Source organism: Pteronotus mesoamericanus, unplaced genomic scaffold (assembly GCF_021234165.1).
Source record: "Pteronotus mesoamericanus isolate MK-2021 breed Mesoamerican mustached bat unplaced genomic scaffold, CSHL_Meso_final contig_181, whole genome shotgun sequence".
NCBI classification, from domain to species: domain Eukaryota; kingdom Metazoa; phylum Chordata; class Mammalia; order Chiroptera; family Mormoopidae; genus Pteronotus; species Pteronotus mesoamericanus.
In genome coordinates, this window is record NW_026555077.1 from 10,728,060 (window position 1) to 10,749,040 (window position 20,981).

Consider the following 20,981-nt stretch of genomic DNA (forward strand, 5'->3'; position numbering starts at 1 on the left):
CAGGTGGTCATTCCTCCTAGAATTGACAGAAAGATTCTTCAAAGGCTTGTATACTGGGTTTGTATCAAGCAAGTTTGGTTAATCTGAGGGAACCAGCAACTATGGTCAGATGAGAGGAAATAAATGTTTAAGAGCTTTGAGCATGGATGAGAAGTAGAAGGATAAGGGATAATAAATCTTTGTCTCTTCTAAGCCTGAGGAGAAGACAGTGCTTCTCAAATCTGGGTTCAATATAGAAAAGGTAACATTCTATATTTGTAACATTTTCTGTGACTAAGATCCATTTTTGGTTTATGAATAACAATGCCTAAGGACAGGGGTCAAACTGTTATTACTAGAACAGTATAAACTGAAGAGAATCTATGCATTTACTAGGCTATTTCTTTTGATCCTTGAGTATTTGTATCATCTCACAGCAGCTTGCACATAGTAGGTATTCAATAAAATACGGGGGTGGGCAAAAGTAGGTTAATAATAATAAATGATATATTAATTAATAAATAATACAAGAACAAACTTTGTGTTTCATGTACTCAAAACTATAAACCTACTTTTGCCTACCCCTGTATGTTCAATGAACAAATAATGGTAAGACTTTTGTGAGTATTAAGCCATGAGAACATTGAGACTTTTCTTACCTCAAGTGACTGGAAGCTTCTTCTGGGGACATGATGAAAGTCCCCACATCGGTGTTAGCTGAACATCAACACTATTAAGGGCTTTAATACGCAAACTATTACCTGTGGATGATGTAAAGGAACTTGGCAGATCTAAAAATGAGCCAAGCCCTTTATTAGCAGTGCCTACAGAAACCCCAGTTTGCTCTCAGGGACTAGCTTCTGGGGCAATAATGTTTAAGTTTTCCAAGCATTAATTACAAAATTAAAATGAATTGAGTACAATGGCAATGCACTGCATTTAGAGTAATTCTAGAAAAACACGAACTGTTACAATGTAAATAAAGGCTTTGCTGGAAGATAGAGGTGGTGTGAAGGCTGTGTTTCTATGTATAACAGAAAAGAAAGCAAGTTTTATTCTGTTTCTTGTTAAATAATCTTCCTGGTTGAAATTTTTGGACTAGATTAACAAGGTCAGGAAGGGCTGCTCTCTTAGGGGATGAACATTCCAAAATGTCCTAAATTTTTGTGTTGCAATTTTACAAAATGGGTTATGTTTCTACCAACCGGAATATTAATTAGAATCATACTTATAATTTTATTTCTCATATCTAATCATTCAGTTGTTTTAATATAATTCTCCTTGATGGTCACTGTTAAATATAAAAATTATTCTCTGCTTAGTTTAACTTTTTTACTATAAGATAATTTATTATTAATAACAAACCTTAATCATAACAAGTACCCCTGCACATTACTACAGACTCTCAATTCATGAGGGTATGCACATTCCAGAATCTAGTCTTCTAGCCATCCACTCTACACTCACTCTTACCTGCTTTCATTCTGTTTTATTTAAAAAGAACTCAGAACATCTCACTCCTCTGCTCAAAATCCCACAATGACCTAAAATCTTGCTGTCACTCAAATAAGCCAGGTACACACCCCCGGCTCGAGAGCTTTGCGTATGTTACCTGTACATGGAACACTCTTCTCCCAAATATCTTCGTGGTTCGCTGTCTCCGCGCTTCCTCACCTTCACTCGGATGCCATATCTTCTGTACGGCTTTCCCTGCCCCTCTAACGTTACCATCTTACTCCTCACTCTGGACATGGCCTATCCTCTTCCTCTTTAATTTTTTCTACTTGACACACTTACCACCATCTAAGATAATATATATTTTACTTTAGTATCTTTATGATTGGCCCCCTAACCAGGATATAAACTCTACGAGGGCAGAGATGTTTCTCTGTTTTGTTCCCTGTGGTATCTCCAGCATCTAAGAGTGCCTGGTAGCTCACAGATGCACATGGATTTTGTTGAATTAATTGCATGGCACCAAAAAGAACCAATCTCCTGAGCCGAGAATAATAGGAAAAAGAGGAGGAAATACGTAACATTCATTAGGCTTTACTACTTGCATCAACTGCTTTTGATAAAGTTAAAACACTTATGTAATTTCAACCTTTTGATTAGTGGATTTTTTCATTAATCCAAACATTTCTATCTTCTTTCCCAGAAAAACCCCAAAGATGCTGTAATGAGCAGCAAAAAAAAAAAATCACTTTGTATTTTATCCACGTTCTCTATTACTTTCTACTCTTTGCAAGGCCTAATGAGAGGGATTAGGAATAAGAGCAAAAAATACAGATACAAACAGTTCCTGAGAAAGACTGTTGGTCTTATCAACGGAAATAATCAAACATGGGCACAAAGAAATTTTCTTCGATGAAAAACTCTATCTGGTTTGGGTTGTTTAAGCCACTAAATTCAAATAAAAATACCTTTAAAAAAATTATAGACTAATGGACTAGAAGGTAATTCTCATTACACAAGGAGGCAGTGTTGCTCAGAAAAACTAAAGATTCTACTTCTTAGCTAAGTCATAAATATGAATCATCATCACACACCCAAAATCACTACAGAAAGAACCAGCATGATTTACCATATGACTACTTCTAACTCTCCAGCTTCTTCAAAAGTCATTACCTTCTGAATGAAAATTGATGCTTCAAAAAACCCAACACAAATGCACTTATAAAGCCCCACTGGAAGGTGCTTTGTTTGAATATTCACTCAAAGCAACCTTGATTCAAATCAGGATTTTGTTTTCCATAACCTTCTATAACATTTTCTTTTAGGACCGTATTTAAAAGGGTAACTTTAAATGAAAGAAGTGATCATTTAAATTATACAGCTTTTGAAGTGTTGAACTTATTTCAACAGGAATTCAAGTCTTCGTTAAAATCGTCTGCAGGTGTCCAGGGCTTTGTTGGTGGTGCCAGGGATGAGGGCTGAGGTTTTGCCTCCTCACACTCTATCAGTACTTTATTAATTCACTCTTAGAGATAAAGGTGCTGAGGAGGCATGCCTTGGAGATTAGTTACAGCTGAACAAACTTAGAAATCGAGCGATGTGCTCTGTTTCTAAATCAACTCTCAATTATTCCCTATGTGAATTACTATTAAGTATCCATAGATTTTCCCTGTGGAATGTTAATACCAGACTGGTTTTCTCCTGCAGTCAGCAGTCCCCCAAATTCACTTGGGCCACCCCCGGCCTGTGGGTGCTTCTCAACGTAGCGTCATTTTAGATGTCATTCACCTAAAGCATTAAATCACGATGAGGAGGAAAAAATCTACTATAGGACCATAAAGTAACGCATCCCAAGGGAAAATAAGCTACTCACTCAAAGTTTTAAATAATAAGCACCACAGTCCTGCTATGATACTGTTAATGGAATTATATCATTTTTTCTTTATTTGCTTTAGAATTATGTTATTTTAATTGTATTTTATTGATTATACTATTACAGCTGTTCCAATTTTTTCCCCTTTGCCCCTCTTCACCCAGAACCCCCCACTCCCTCAGGTAATCCCCACACCATTGTTCATGTCCGTGGGTCATGTGTATAGGTTCTTTGGCCATTCCACTTCCTATATCATTTTTGAAGACAGATGATTTTTGTAGGCATACACCTAAAGACCTAGGCCAGGACCCTTGGTGACCCAATAATTTGCATTTCAACAAGTTATTGGTGCTGGAGAAAAACCAGGCTATATATATTTAGAGCCCTCCCTGGATTCTAAAAATACTTATCCAAGTGTTGTAGTACACAAATCCTAGGACACTCTTCCAGTTGTTGTTTTTCTCCTTTTCAGTTCTCCCCTCTATTCCAAATCAAGATTGATGTGTTTTAACTTGATGAAAAATAGCTAACAGGAAACTTTTCTGACCTCAGGATAACCTGGACATGTCTTACTATTAAAAAGCATGAATTTTTAAAAAAGTGAACTCTCAAGATACTACAAAATCCATCGAGGCCAGATATAAATCTTTTTTTCTATTATGCCTGAGTAAGAGAGCTTAAACATATGCTCTTGACTATCAACAAAAACAAGGAAACCAGATGTTTAAAAGAAGGTCTAAGACTTTGTTCCAACATGTAAATCACTAAAATTCAAGGAATGAGCAACTGAGTACAGGAACATCCTAGTGACTATTATGTGAATCCAGGTTGAGTGCTCCAGTTTTACTTAAAAAATATTATTTTTGCCTTTATGCTAATGACCATCAATAAATGCATATCTGACCGAACCTGCAACACTATTTACACTTCAGTTTCTTTCCAGAAATATAATTTTGGGCATACTGCTGACAAATTCACATTGGCAGCTCACTGACCAGTAATAATATTTAATAAGAGTAGCCCCCAAAATATGCTGACCATTTATTTCTCTTGATTAGTGATTTTTTACTTTTATTTTTTTATAGGGACATACATGCTTAACTTTATCTTATAATCCATAAAAATGCACTAGAATAAAAATGTAATGAATTCATATAACTTTTCAAAAGGAAAACCCAATACAGAAGTAGCAATAAAGTTATAAATGACAATCATCAGATGAAATAATTTGGATGAGGCTTGTTGCTAGAAGAGATGGGCCTGAACTAGTGATTAGGAAAGAAGCACAATGTGCTTTTAACTTGGTATAAAAAAAAAAAAAAATGTTCAGTTCCCTGTTGCCAAACACAATTCTGTTTTGCCATAAAAATTTCCTACTTCAATTACGGACCAAATGCTTTACTAGAACTCCGTTTCTGGCCTCTGTTTTGGAATCTGTTATTCTTGTTGCCACCTTCTGATCGCTGTCCTCTGAAGTTTCTATTTCTTTTTTTGCTGTCCCCTGAAGCTTCTGTTTTCTTCCCGCTGCCCCCTGTGACCTCAATTGCCTTCCCACCGGCCCCTGAAGTTTCGATATCCTTCCCATGGTCCTTCCACTTCCAGTTGCTCCGTGGCCACAGAGAGTTGCCAGCGCTGTGAATCATGCCATTTTTCCTGTATTTCTGTTACTGCTGCAGTAGGGACATCAAAGCAAACACCCTGCTTTCCTTTGAGAAAGACCATCCCCTTTACTTTGGAATCAATCTCCTCACCCAGTTGCTCTTTAAGTTCTTTCCAAGCATAACCAGCGTTTGGCATTTCAGTCGAGCACTTCAAAATCACACTCACAAAGCTCACATCTGAGTTGATCAAGGAGCGCTGGTCTAGGGATGCGGCACCTGAAATACGGGCCAGCACCGCCACCGGGGCGTCCACGGCCCCCTTCTCCTCTATCAGTTTCTCAGCTGTTTGCCTGAAGTGACTAATAGCAGTGGGAGGAACAGAATCCAAAAGCCTGATGGCATCTTTGCTGGAAGCTTTTACTATCTTTATTGCAGAAGGAACACCTATTTGTTTAAATTTAATTCCCCCTTTTTGCTCCACCTGTGCTAACTGATATTCGTCCTCGTGCTGATAGAAGCAGATGTAAATCCCAGTCCTTCCAGCTCTACCTGTTTGCCCAGAACGATTAATGTAGGACTCCACATCCTTTGGTGGACAACTTAGTACAACCAGATCAACCTCAGGGATGTCTAACCCTCACACAGCAACGTTGGTTGCAACCGAAACCCCAAAACCACCATTTCTAAAACTTTTCAGGGTGATTTCCCTTTGCTTCTGTGGAGTGCCTCCATGTAATATGACTGAGCATCCTGCTTTATGACACATTCTGAGACAATTCCTGAGCATCATTCTTGGTTTCACAGAAGATGATGGTGTGCCCGTGAAAACCACTGTACACTCGGATCACATCACCAATAACTGCTGCTCTCTGAGTCCAGTGGCACTTGAGAGACAGATGCGCCTCAGTTATTTCAGTTTTCTGAGTCTTTTTACCAATCAGGTCCACCTGTTCATATGTAGATATCATGTATTTCTTAGGAACATTATATACCCAATGAGGGCAAGTTGCAGAAAAGAGCAGTGTTTGGGGGTTATCTTCTGAATCTTTCTTGTATGCCACACTTAAAATCTCTTCCACTTGATCAGCAAACCCCATATCCAACATCTGGTGAACTTTATCCAAGATAACACGCCTAAGTTTGGTGAGATCTAGCTTGCCATTCTGCAAGTGGTTTTTGATACGACCTGGTATCCCTACCAGGATGTCAATCCCAGTCCACCTACGTTCAGTTGGACCTCCGTAGGGAGTTCCGCCATAAAAACAAGCCACTGCCAACTTTTTTGTGATGTCTTTGCTTACTTGATTTACCAATTTCCTTATGGGTACAAGAACCAGGACCTGAGGAGCACGGCCTCTCTTTCGGTCTTGCAATTCTCCCAGAAGCTTCTCAATCTAAGGAATGGCAAAGGAGAATGTCTCCCCAGTTCCTGCACATGCCTGTGAAATTAAATATTTTCTACTATATACATGGTGAAATGTCTTTGCTTGTATAGGAAACAGGAAGGTCACTCCATGGGCTTTGAGAAGTTTAATAGTCTCTTCAGATATGGGGAAATTAGAGAAAGCTTCTTCTTTTCGTTCCACATGTATTTCCTGCTCCAACTCATTGTTACTTTCTTCACTGGCAGCTTCGTTGGAGCTAGAGTCAGGTCCAGAATAAGAGAATCCATTGTCTAGTTTGGAGCTTTTCTCCCCAATTTCTCCATTCATTTCCTTTTCTTTCTTCATCTTCTTGGGCTTAGAAGCACCTACTTCTTCTTCAGAAGGCTCCTCATTTTTTAAAACTTTTTCGGTTTTAGGAGAAACATCGTTCTTTTCCATGGGCTCTTTCGGTTTTTTTTACACTTTTGGTTTTAGGAGAAATCACGTCAACTTGAGATGACTCCTCTTTATTTTTTTCCTTTTTGGAGTTAGGAGAATTCACGTCAACCTCAGAAGGCTCTGCTTTCTTTTGAACTTTTTTAGCTTTTGGAGAAATAGCTTCTTCCTTTTTTCCGCTGCCTCTTCAGTCTTATTAGATTTTGGCTTCTCTTTTTAACCTTTCCTCTCATATTTTTTTTTTTTTTTTGTGCTATCTTCACTTTTCCCATGGCTGCATTTGATTCCAAATCAATGTCACTAAGGAGTTTTCCTGGCATCATTCAGGACGAGCTGTGCAGGCCTGCCGATCTCAGCTGCTGCGTGGAGAGGACTGATTTTTCACTTTTAAATGCCAAGATCTTTTTCTTCAAAATTAATCCTACTCAGCATCCCAATTTTTAAACAGATGAAACAAGGCTCCCTTGGTTGACATGGGAGTGGACGCTTAGACCCCCTTTCACACCCACCACCACCAGCCCTCAGACCTCAGAAAAAGCTCGATGCAACCCGAGAGCTCTACAGGAAGCAATTTAAGCCCATTGCTCAAGATGTTGTTAATATTATTGCTGGATCAAAGTAAACCATCAGGAAGACACACATTTGAACAGTGATTTGGGCCTTTATAGAATTAATTGTCTGAAAATTCAGAATCAAATTTATTCAAATTGCCTTGAGGTACCTTGTTTTTAAATTAAGTTAGATTTACTTAAAAAGTAACCCACAGACTAAGAGTCACGTTTAATATAGTAGCTAAAAGTGTAGATTTTGGAGCTAGACTGCCCAGGTTTCAAATTCCCTACCATTTATTAATTACATCATCTCACGCAAGCTATTTGACCTCCTTGAGCCTTTGCTTCCTCATCTATAAAAAAGAAGTGAGGATACAATAGTACCTACCTCAGAGAATGCTGTGAGGAATAAACAAACTGGAGCATAACACACTGATTATGTTAGAAGAACGTCATTTATAAAGAGCCATGTAGGCAGGATTCTTTTCTTCAGCCCTCAGTATTAAGAAAATTTCTGTCCCACCCTGAACTGCATATTTTTATCATGAAAACATTGAGATTTTTATCAGCAACTATGACTTCTGCTTAATTGTGGCAAAATACAAGGATATGTCTCTACTTCTCTCTCCAGGGCCCATTGGAGGCACAATCAGCTGATCTCCCGCTGAAACCGCACAGAGACCCTGAATGTTTTGCAAGTGATTCAGGTAGCTCCTGCTGTTAAGTCAAAGCTGGCAGCTACTCCTGTCCCTGGGCTGCAAGTACTCTTTCCATTAAAGCACCCTGCATTCCAGGTGGAAGAAACAGCAAGACCAAAGAAATTAATACAGAGCATGTTGATGAACTAGCAAATATAAAAAGCCAGCATAGGTTTTTATTCATCAAAAATTGATGTTGACTAACTGTGTGCCAAGCACTTTAAAATATGAACTATTAATAAATAATATAACCTTCAACATAACCCTTTGAGGTAGACACTATCATCTCTACTTTACAAAGTCAGAGAAAAGTTAAGAAACTTGCTCCAGATCACATGGCTAGTAAATGGTAGCCCAAGCAGGCCTGCTGCAGAGGACAGCTTTTAACCACCCTGAGGTGAGACTTCTCTTTGGGAGCATGGAAGAGAGAATGTCGGAGCTGGGTTTAAGAGAAGCAACCTGATGGAAGGAAGTAGAATGGACAAGGAGGGGTGAACAGTACTACAGTGGGCCCTCCTTACCTGCAAGGGAAATGTTTCAAGACCCCACAGAGGGTACTGTGGATAGTACTAAACCTTATATATACTATGTTTTTTTCCTATCCATACATACCTATGGTAAAGTTTTATTTATAAATTAGGCATTGTAAGAGATTAACAATAATAAATAATAATAAAATAGAACAATTGTCACAATCCACTGTAATTAAAGTCATGTGAATGCGGTCTCTCGCTCTGTCCCCCAAGTAATGTTCATACTTTTCAGTCCAAATCTATTCCTAAATCTGGGCAACCATCCATCACTTGCAATAAAAGGCTTGGTGTCACTTGTTTTAGGGGATCCCTTGTTGAAGTCTTTGTATAGGCTCAGTGCTTTGTGGCACAACATGTTGCCGTCAATAGGAACAATTTTTCTGTTTATATCTCCACCTAAAAATCTAATGCCTCTTCCATCTTACTAATCGCTAACAATACACTGTTGCCATAGCTTTGCAGTTTGAGGGTAACAGCAAAAAGAGAAGGAATTTCTGTTTTCTTTTTCACAATTTCACAGATTAAAGATTTGTTCTTACTGTAGACCTTGGCAACTCCAGCATACATTTTTTTTCTTTCCTTTTTTAAGTCAAGAACTTTAACCTTTCCACTTCAAAGAAATTTTACAGCTTCCCTTTGGCAAATCTGAATTGTCAGCATCACTACTCTTATGTTTGGGGGCCATTATTAAGTAAAATAAGGGTGACTTGAACACAAGCTCTGTGATGCTGCCATAGTCAATCTGATAACCAAGAGGGCTACTAAGTGACTAATGGGACGGATATAGCATGGATACACTGGACAAAGAGATGAGTCACATCCCAGGTGGGACAGAGCAGGACAGTGCAAGATTTCATCATGCTACTCAGAATGGCATGCAATTTAAAATGTAAAAACTGCTTATTTCTGGAACTTTTCATTTAGTATTTCAGGCAGCAATTGACCACCAGTAGCTGAAACTGCAGAAAGCAAAGCCGAGGACAAGGGGCAACTACTGTGGTTATTATTACATGTTGAGCACTGATTACATGCTAAGCACTCTACTAAATATTTTACACACACCGTGACATTTAATTCTCAAAACACCTTAAGGCCAATGCAATTGTGATCCCCATTTTACAGATAAGGTAAGTAAGGGTCAGGGAGATTAAGCCATGATACGTAGCTAGTAATTGGCAGAGCTGGGACTCGTAAACCTTGCTCTGTCTGACTCCAAACCTGTGTTCTTCACTGCTCTCAAAATATGACTTTATGTGACATATGTGAAAAATGATAGGAATGAAATAAAATGATATAAGACATAGTGCAAAGAAGGAATCCATAGAGCTTAGCAACCATTTCAGTGTGTTGAGGAAAAGGGAGGAGTCAGAGACGGCTAAAGTTTGAAGTGTGAACAAAGCTTGGAGAATAGTGACATGGTTGAAAGAGGGAAGCCAGGAAGAGCCGGCCTCTCACAGCTCGGTGAGTTCAAACCTCCACAACACTCATTCCAGAGCATCAAAGGAGTATGTGGAGCAGAGAGTTATCATTTTCATATTAGAAGATGTTACTCCTCCATCAGATTGTCCAAAATCCATGTGAAGGCCAGACGGTAACTCCTGGTTCTTGCATGTCTGAACAGATTTTTCTGACCTCCCTTATCGTTTGAACAGTGAAAATGATTTTCAAAGTGAAACCAGAAGGAAAAATTGAAGAAAGGTATTAGTTTTTTAAATAACAGGGTGTTTTTTTTTCTCCAGGAGTTTCTGGCCTGTATTTAATCCTAAAACAACCAACACATACCTCTGCACAACAGCCAGCAATAGTTGATACAGGGAATATCATAATAGGCATTGCCATCTTAGCAAAAATAATAGTTCCACCTTCTTGTGAAATCTTCTGTTTCTTCTATACCCATCACGCCCCTCACCCCACCACCAAAAGATATGAAGGAACATTTTTCTGAGAAGAAAAATCATGACTGATTAAGAATCTCAGGTTTCTGCTATTAATCAGTTTGTGACTTAAACAAGTAACTTGATTTTTTGTATGTTTGGTTAGTTTCCTCCTCTGTACACTAAGTGGGTTGTTTAGATCAATTTACCTCAGACTTAACTAAAGTTCACTGAATGGATGTTAGGCTTCTTTCCAATGCTTTATAGTCCATTATTCAAAACAGTCGAAAGGAGGGACAAAAGGTCTTGTGCCCAAATAGGCATTACAGCTAAAATGTTGCTGCAGTTCATTTTATGCAAATTCCCTTTGTTTATAAATTCTCCACGACACTGCAGTGTCTTTTCTAATGGTCTGGTTTAAAAATGTTTGCCTTGGATGAACTGAGAGTGAATTATAAGGGAAAAGCCCCCGACCCCCCCCACACACATACACACAAAGCCTCGCTGACCTGAGAGAGATTTATGTGTTGGACTGAAGGTTCTTATAAAATGAAATCCCATAACACTTGAACTGCAACATAAAAGTAGTAGCCTGTGTTACATGTTTTTTTATAGCTCAGCACAATGGCTAAATCCTCAGACAGAACTTCTAGCCTCACCACAGCTGACACCAGCATAACCTCAGAAAAGTCACTCTGAATTCTCGGCTCCTGAGATGGCAAAAGGAAGGGGATGGGGCCCCCCTGGTTGGGGAGTGCTCTTGGCCAAGCTTGCATTTGGTTCCCACTTTTACTTTGCTGCTGGAGGAGCAAAGAAGAGAAACAGACATTCTGCGCTAGGTAGGCAGGAGGGAAAGTGGGTGACAGAGGGGCCCAGTCAAGTCAGTCCTTCACCAAAATCCCAGGTCCCTACCTTCAATTACCCCTCTCTTTACTTCTGCCCCTAAGAAGGGTACAAAAATAGAGAAACGGCAAATACTATAAAACTTAAAAATGAACACTCTAGCGAAATCAGCTTGGCACTGCCGAGGAGCTGTATGCAGAAATACAAACTGCCCCCACCAAGGGCGGGCTCTGCTCACAAGCCCTGTTTTGCTGAGCTGTGAGATTTAATACAACCACCTGGGGTAAACCTGGAAATCCCTTAGCCATAGACACTAAGTAAACGCAGAAAAGACTAATAAATAAAACCAACTCATTGTTTTATCATAATCTTTTTACCGTCTAAACAAGAGTGAAAATAAAAAGCTAAAATTAACCTCATGCCTCTTTTGAGGCAAAAGCAACCTGAAACATAAAGCAGATGCCACTCTGAACATATAAGAGTATACCTCCTCTGACACTTGGGTGCTTCAAGTCTTCCTCGGGGTCCTTTTCTGAATGACAGGTTTTATGATCTCTACAATTCCAGGGTCAATATATTTAGTATATCTCTTACTCTAATAACATAAAAATATAAAAACAAATATTTATCGAGTGCCTCCTGTGTGCCAGGCACTGTTCTGAGTGCTAGAGACATAGCAGTGAACAAAACAGACTAAAATCCTGGCTAACAGAGCTTATACTCCAGTTGAAATCTCTCCCTCTTTATTTTGAAAGTGCCCAATTTAATAAATGTTTGTTGAATGAATGAATGATAAATGATATTTGGGGTAATACATGAGAATCAGACAAACTGCAGTATAAAGCTATGAGCCATATAAAACCTAAACTAAAATGTACATATTTTATAAATCAATCTTTGAATTTCATCTCCATCGCACTTCTCTCCTTTTTCTTTTTGGGAAGTAATTTCTGGGAAGGGCTGAGTATAAAATACCAACAAAGGAGAAAGACATCTTTGAGTCAAAAAGGGAGAGCCTGCTAATGATCACTCTTGTTCAGTGAAGTCCTAAATTTAAAGACCTCATGCTTCTATGTTGAGCATCAAGTTTTTAAAAACCCAATGAAGTGGCGTCTCAAAAACCAACAGTAAAATAAAGCATAACCTGTCCAGAAACTTACTTCAAGGAGTTTCAGAGATGATCTTCCACAGCCTGGCCTTTGGGGTTCCATGTCTGTTCACGTTCATCTAATTAATCCAGAAGATTACTACTGACTTCCAGTCAGTACCAACTTCATTTCATAATGTCCTGTCCTGGGTGGTGCAGCCTTCGTAGGGATGGGTCAGGCAGATCCAGGTGTTTCATAATGCTGTCAGGCACAGAGCATGTCCTTTGCCTCTGGGTGGTAAAGTTACGAGGATAAAAGATTATGAGGGAAATCATGTCTCGCATCAAGGAATGGCAACAAATATGGAAACACAGACATCAAAGCCTGGGCAATTATTAAAATAAATTTCCCAAAAAACTGATCCCATCATTGGAGGGAAATACCTCTCATTCTCCTCTTCTACGCTGAGTGGATGAAAGAAGGAAAGAGATTTATTATTACATCAGGAAGTTAAAGGAAGGAAGGAAAGGAGGGAGGGAGGGAGGGAGAGGAAGAGATAGAGGAATACCAGAACACCCCTAGCAAATGACATTGGCAGCCTGAATAATGCCACCTTTATCTCAGTGTACCTCTCCTTCGAAGGCAAACCTATAATAAAAGGAATGAACTAAGCTCTCTTTGCCATCCCTCTTGAGAAAAGTACCATTTGTATTACTATCAGTTACATTCATATCCAAGAAAACAGCTGAAGCCAAACATAAGTTTTTAAATAATACCAACAATATGCAGATAAAAAGAAACCATAAAAAATAAAGCAAAAACAGGAACCAGGATAGAAAATGACCTTATGAAGTCCAGAGTACCTCCATCCTGAGGATAGTAGTAAGAGGTGGGTTCAAACTTCAGTTCCCTTTTTGGATCATCCTCTCAGGGGTCCCTTGCAAAAAGGATAACTTCATTACTACTAATGATAAAGCAGTTAAAAACAATTCTTTTTTTTTTTTTTAATTAGAGGCACTCAAGTAATGATGAGCAATAGCTCTAATATGTATATAGAAAAAACATGTTCAAAACCATTGTGACTGGGAAATGTCCTTATCAGAAAGGCTTGAGGAAGGAGATATTGATGGTGGTGGAAAAGCAGGTGTAAAAGGAGGAGAGGAAAGATAAGTAACACTTTTTTTTGTGTTTTTGTTGAGTACTAATTATTTGGAATACTTTCAAAATATTTTACAACCATTGGTTCCTCCTCTTTCAAGTTTTCATTCTTCTTTTCAGTTCCCTTTACTGGCTTTTTCTCCTTTTGTTGCCTTTTCTTTTCCTCTTTGCCTCATTTTCCTGTACTCAAAATTCCAAGTTTCTGTGTAAAAAAAGAAAAAGAAAAGAAAAGAAAAAAAGAAATGAAATGAAATGAGAAGAGAGGAGGAGAGTGTGATCAGAATTACAGGGTGAACCATGTATCTCCCTTGAGCTTTGGTTCTATGAGAATATCTATATAACCCAATGAAAATGATTGCAACATGTGGCAGAGATGGAGATTTAGGAAAAAAAGGTCCACATTATCAAGTTTAGTTATGAAACATGTAGAAACACTCCCAGTCATTTATTGTACCCCCACACATTCCACCACCTGGCTTTGCTATAGGAAACTTGGAATGCCAGAAGTCAGAGGGTGTGCACGAAAAAGATGACTAAGGACAACATCTAGCCAGTGATCTAAAAGCCAGTGATTAAGATGGCAGGCTGTGTCCCAAACATCCTGATGAGAAGGATGGCTTCCAAGAACTCTCTCAGATGATTTGAAAAACCTATAAAGATGGTTTATCTCTGGACACAGGCCTAATCATTGCTGGCATTACAGTGACTAAGAAGAGCCCACTATGTACCCAGGAAAACAGCCCAATACATCTAGTAATATATGTACGTTCTTCATCTGTGAGTAAAATATAAAATAACACAAAATATACAAAGAAAAATACAATAAAGAATAACAATAAAGATATCTTGAAAGGTATTATTTTCATTATTAAACTATTTAAGTATTTTGAAGTCCTAACTTTTCTCTTCCTCTTTTGTGTCTATTCAGTTTTCTTCTGCCTCCAACTTGCTTCCAAATTCAAGCACTTAGAATATTATGTGTTGCCCTGACCAGTGCAGCTCAGTTAGTTGGGTATCATCCTGCAAAGCTAAAGGTTACTAGTTTGATTCCCCATCAGGGCACAGGCTTAGGTTGCAGGTGTGGTCCCTGACCAGGGCACCTGTAAGAGGCAATCAATCAATATTTCTCTCCCTCTCTTTCTCCCTCACTTACCTTCTTTCTAAAACTAAATAAATACATTGAAAGGAAGGAAGGAAGGAAGGAAGGAAGGAGAGAGGAGGGGAGGAAGGAAGGGAGGAAGGAAATAAAAGAAAGAAAGAAAGAAAGAAAGAAAGAAAGAAAGAAAGAAAGAAAGAAAGAAAGAAAGAAAGAAAGGAAGGAAGGAAGGAAGGAAGGAAGGAAGGAAAGAAAGAAAGAAAGAAAGAAAGAAAGAAAGAAAGAAAGAAAGAAAGAAAGAAAGAAAGAAAGAAAGAAAGAAAGAAAGAAAAAGAAAGAAGAAGAAAGAAAGAAAGAAAGAAAGAAAGAAAGAAAGAAAGAAAGGAAGGAAGGAAGGAAGGAAGGAAGAAAGGAAGGAAGAAAGGAAGGAAGAAAGAGAAAGAAATTTTTGAATTTATTGCCTCTGCATAGTTTTGGAGCAAGGTGGAAAACAGAAGAGGCCTCCAAGATTTTTATTAGTCTTCCTAGACCTTAGGAGAACATAGTGGTTTTGTGAAAGGCATGAAAGTTTCTTTGCTAAACATAGAAAAAGTGTCTTGGTCAGAAATACAAAGGGAAAACTCTCACAAGTTGAGACTCCCTCTGTTCCAGGTTGGTGGCTGAGGGAAGAAGAGAAGGAGAGAGTGGGAGGACTGCAGGTTCTGAGAGCAGGGCAAATGTGAGCCCACTTCTTGTCAGCTTACTAGTGACTTCAAGAACCAGAGAGTAAAAACCTACTAGACTGGTACAGTACAACACACTTAGTCAAAATTTCCAGTAATTCCAGCAGGTAAAGGTAAGAAGATCATCCTCATAGGTGATGCATAAATTATGGTTCTTAGCTAGGAAACAAACTGAATCTGATTTGAGAATGTATTAACTCAGCAAAATGGAATTTATTGGAGAACTATGGGAAAAGTCAAGGAATCAAAAGCAATCTTGGAGCACCTAGCTTCAAAAAGGAAAAGACCAAGGTAACTCTGGGCATTTTGGTGACCTGAGTAACAGGAAATATGGGCTTCTTTCAGGGTGTTGACACCAAGTGGAGCAACTATAAAATTTCCCATCCTTGAGTCACTCCATACAAAATTTAAGTTCCTGGAATAGTTGGAGGAAACTTGCTCAGATCCCTTGCTCAACTTTCAGCTAAGGAGAGTTGGATAGGTAACTTGTTTGATAGCTGTAGGATATTGTAGGCATTATGGAAAGGTTAATTCCCTGCCCAAAGGATAATCAAGGTGCTATTACAAAAAGTAAATAAAAGGCCCTTGCTAGGGTTCTCAGTTGGTTAGAGCCACATTGGCATATCAGTTGGATATGCCAATGTTGCAGGTTTGATCCCCAATCAGGGCACATACAAGAATCATGCTATGAATGCATAAGTAAATGGAGAAACAAATCAATGTTTCTCTCCCCCTTCCTTTTTCTCTAAAAATAAATAGATACATACATACATAAATAAGAAAGAAGGAATGGATGCTGGGCAGACATAAATAATATATGCCCAGAGATATCCACCTTAAATAAATAAAAATCTCACACGCTTGATTACTTTTTAATATATTATTCATGTGTGATACTCAATTGGAAAAAGCTGGAGTTCAGTTTAGCTGAGCATTCCATTCACTGTGGCACTCCCCTGCTTGCCACTATTCATTGACTCCCCATTCCGTCCCATAAAGCTCTCATTCCTTTGTATTCCCCTTGTCCTTTCTTATCCCTCCAGCTTACTCTTCATTCCCTGCACTTTATGTCCCCATAATCTCCTGAGACTTACAGCTCCTTGAACACATTATCTTATTTCATATCTATGAGTCTTTACATATGTGCCACCCTTTGGAATGGCCTTCCCTGTTTCTTTCATGCCTGGAGAACTCACTGACGCAATGCAAACTTTTCCTCTTTAAGGACGCCTTTCTGATACCCTCTTCTCCCTATCATCATTTCCCCTGCCACTTCTCTTCTTCATCTTGGTGTCATCACTATCTTGAACTGCCTCTATTTTTTTAATTTATTTTATAGTGTTGTAAAAATTTGTTTATGTTTGTCTCCTCTAAAAGTTCTGAATAAATGGTTGTTGAATGAACTAGTGCATATTCCAGTAAAACACCAATATTCAGCAAGGTCCCACTCTGCTTGGAATCATATGTAGAAAGCATATGATTTCCATATGCGCAGTACAAAGTTATGCAGGATATTTACTAAAACAGTAATTCTCTACTAACAGTATGCAAACCATCCGTGGGGAAGGAGGAGTGGTCAAAATAAGACATAAGGTTTTCATTAGAATTTCCAAATATCCAATCTTACTTAATTCTCATCTTCACTCACAAGTATAGTGTACCATTTTCTGCCGACTTTATTTGTTGATTTTTATTTATCTTCATTTGAGATCTGTAGTGGTAAGGTTTATATTCCAAAATATTACCATATTTTTAATGAGCCATTTGGCTTTATATGGTGGGTCAGTTTATAGCACAGTCCCAAAGAACATGGGTGTACAAGGCAGATTGCCTGCGTGTGGATCCTAACTCTGGTTGGGTGTGTCTGGGCAATATACATAATCTCTCTTGTGTTTCAGATACCTAAAAGTGAGGTCCATAATAGTACCCAGTGCATGGGATTATTGAAGGGATTAAACGAGTCATACTGTAAAGAACTTAGATCACTGCTTGGCATGTAAAAAGTGCTAAATAAATGTTAGGCACCATTATCACTGCAATAAAATATTCTCTCTACCATATTACCACAGTATTTTTGGTCATTAAAATGATACAGTGAATGAGAATTATAATAACAAAGTGTGTGCAAACGTGAGTTTATTTGTCTCCAGGATTCAGCTTTTTGGTGATGCTAATTATCAGGATTTAAGAAACAATTCAAAACCACTTCAATAGAGGGACTCTTAAGGAACCAATAAATAAATAGGACAAACTGGATAAACACAAAACTCATGTCCAACTAGGGATAGGTTTTTTTTTTAAAGATTTACTTGTTTTTTTGTTTGTTTTTAGAGAAAGAGAAATGGTGGGAGAGAGTGAGAGAGAAACATTGATCAGTTGCCTCTCGCACATGCCCAGGCTGAGGACCAGACTTGGAACCCAGGCACGTGCCCTGACCTAGAGATTCAAGGAATCTCCATTCTCTAAAGAGAACCAGTAAGTTATGGAAAGCAACAGAGCTGGCTTTGCTCCTCCAAGCATTAGTCTCTTATCCTTCACTCTGCATTATATATTTATATACTAGAGGAACATGAAGGAACATCTCATTGCTGGGTTGAACAACTACTTTGGTAGTGGACTTGCTTATCTGCCCTCTGAGCCACTCTGAGCAGTAGAAAAACAAGAATTGGAGAACAAAGTGGAGGTGGCAAGATATTTGGATTTTTCAAAACATACAAAAGAAGAAAGCCAAGCTTGAAATAAATTTCTGTACCTGCCTAGGAGGGCCATACTCCAAGCACCAGGACTTCAATACCAAGAGGCTGTGGGGTACATTACTAAAGCAAAGTGTCAAAAGAGGTGGCTCTTCCCATATCAGGGAACTGTGCAGAGGCCTCTGCAGGACCTTATGAAAAATGCCTCATCAGACAGGGGCAGCATTTAGATACCTACCAAACAGATTAAGTGGAAGATATTTGAGGCTTTTTCCTTCCACTAAGGCCCCATTGCTCAAGACCACATGTAACCCCACTTCCAAGGAATGTCCCCAGTACTTGGGGCATGACTGAACTGGAAGATTGTTGGGGTGGGTGGGCAGAGAAAGGTTTAAATTGGGTATAAGATTGAGCAAGTCCAGACAAGATTTTTTAATAATAAAAAATGATCTACAATCTATAATTATCTGCTGGAGATATTATGGAATTTTAAGGGAAATCATATCAGCACATTTGAAGACAGTAGTTAGCAACAACACTAGAATCATTTCATGTTTATACCCCACTGAATTCAATCCCTTCAATCACCTGGTTATATAATCAATCCCAGAGACTCCTTTCTACTTCCAGCACTCTTGGCCCTCCTGCACTGTAGCCACAGTGCTTTTATAAAACACAGGTCTGATTATGCCATGATCCTACTTAAACTCTTTAATTGCTTACCATTCATACACTTGGGATAATGATCTAAATCCTTACTGACCCCAAAGCCCTGCCTCCAGTCTAACCTGACCTGCCTCTCCTCTCTGCACTCCATTCATACTGGCCTCTTCAGACTCATGCACACCAAGTTCAACCTTCACATATGCTGTTCTCCTTGCCCATACACTCTTCTCCTTTCTCCCTTCCCACCCTTCTAGAGTTCAGCTCATAGAGTTCACCACCTCAGGAAAGCCTTCCCTAGATTAGGGAGATATCCCCTTGCTACACACTCTCAGAGCACAACTTCACCTTCATAACACTCATCATAATAATTATATGTATATTTATGTAAATATTTGTTCAGAGAAAGAATGGTCTGAGTGTTTTTACTTGCCTTTGTATTCTTGGCACCTAGCACAGTAGTGAGCACTGAGAAGGCACAAGGAATATCTGATGAACCAGTGAATGAACAATGAATAAATGAGTGAAAGAATGAATGAATTTACCCAAAGTCATTGAGTAGATCTCCAACTGAGGCATCACTGATCATTTCTTTTCCTCAGTATCAGCAATGAGGTAGGCCCGCACTCAACTCAAACACTGAACACATACACCTTTGTTTATCTTCTCTGGGAAATCTTCCTTGATTATAACAGTAAACTACTTATAATAGGAGGTACTTAGCGAGAACACACTAAATGGCAAACAAATTATGCTAAAGTTGTTTTATGCATTATTGATTTCATCTAATCATCATAACTCATCCATTGGTCTAGGTGGTTTCATTATCTACTTTTTATAAAGAAAAAGAGAACAGAGGCTTAGAGAAGCTAGGGACTTGCCCCAAATCACACAGCTAATGTGAGTAATCTGGGGCTGCAACCCAGATATGGCTGACTCTAAAAGCTGTTACCTGCATTCCTTAGTAACCAAGATATAAGAACAATCTGAATGTGCAACAGTGGATGAGTCGATAAAAAATATATATGGTACATATACAAAATGGAATATTATTCAGCCATGAGAAAGAGGGATACTCTCCCATTTGTGACAACATGGATGGACCTTGAGCATATTATGCATACTAAGCAAGGTTAGTCAGACAAACACAAGTACTGTATGATAGTAGATATATGGGAAATCTAAAAAAGTTACACGTGTAAAAAACAAAGGGTAAAACAGTGGTTACCAGGGAGTTGGGGTGGGGAAAGGTGATAAGAATGATGATGTTGAAGAATATAAACTTGCAACAAGTAGTAAATAAGCCAGAGAGATCTAAGCACTGTATAATGAATATGGACAATAATATTGTGCTATAAAAATTTTAAAAATTAACCCTGTATTACTAACCATTATAATACATTGCTTCCAAAAACCAGAGGTCTCTCTTTATGTACTATCACAGTACTTACTGATAGATGTAATCTTCTAACTTCTACAGTACTGTTCTTTTCCAGTGTTATTTAATGTCTGAATTGAAGTATAAGATTTCATGTTGTATGTTTTGATTTCTTCATTATATTTTAAGTTTCTTCATTATATTTTAGTATGGAAAGGGACCTTGTTTGTTCTTTGGCTTCCTTACAATGCCACGCTTGGTTGTGAGGGTTCAGAAATATTTACAGAATAAATAAGTATTGGGCTCATCTTACTAGTTTACTTAGATTAAATGTGCTATATTCATTACATACAATTCCAAGTTTAGGAAGACTTCCATTTTTAATGAAGAGGACTATGGGTCAGTACTACAACTTCTATTTAATGTGTGTTATGACAATACAGTGTTCCTCTGGAAAAGATAACACACTGTATTTCCTTATCTAGAACATTAAACCCTGACCACCCCATGTTAGATGTTAGTTTCCCAACAAGTGCTGAAATGTTTATGCTAATTTGAGATAAAATATGAAATAAATGGTATCTTTTATTAGCTATGAAAGGTACATTAGGTACATCTTCATTTTGTATAAGCTAGGGGTGCAGTCTCCTAGCAATTCAGATGGTAAACTTGCTTGCAGCTAAAACCTCCTTATGAATGACTTCAATATAAAATATAATTCAGGTATTTTATTCCCAAGAAGGAAACCTAGAAGAAAAATCAATAATTCTTCTAGGCCCCTGACCAACAATTTTGTAATAGTGTCAAACGAATACTTTTCAATGTGGTACCTCAGGAAATCATAAAGATAATTCTTGCCCACTTTCTATAATTGGGACTCCCTAAGGTAAGTCTACCTACTTTATTTATAGATATTGAAAATAATATATCAAATATACATTTTTTTTTGCTTAAAC

The 20,981-nt window shown here is 38.3% G+C and overlaps 1 protein-coding gene and 1 pseudogene across 1 annotated transcript in view; both read right to left on the minus strand.

Moving 5' to 3' along the window:
- Positions 1 to 20,981, minus strand: part of GNG5 (G protein subunit gamma 5) — a 166,025-nt gene that overhangs the window by 111,458 nt on the left and 33,586 nt on the right. The window lies entirely within an intron of this gene.
- Positions 4,690 to 7,151, minus strand: LOC129065608 (nucleolar RNA helicase 2-like; annotated as a pseudogene).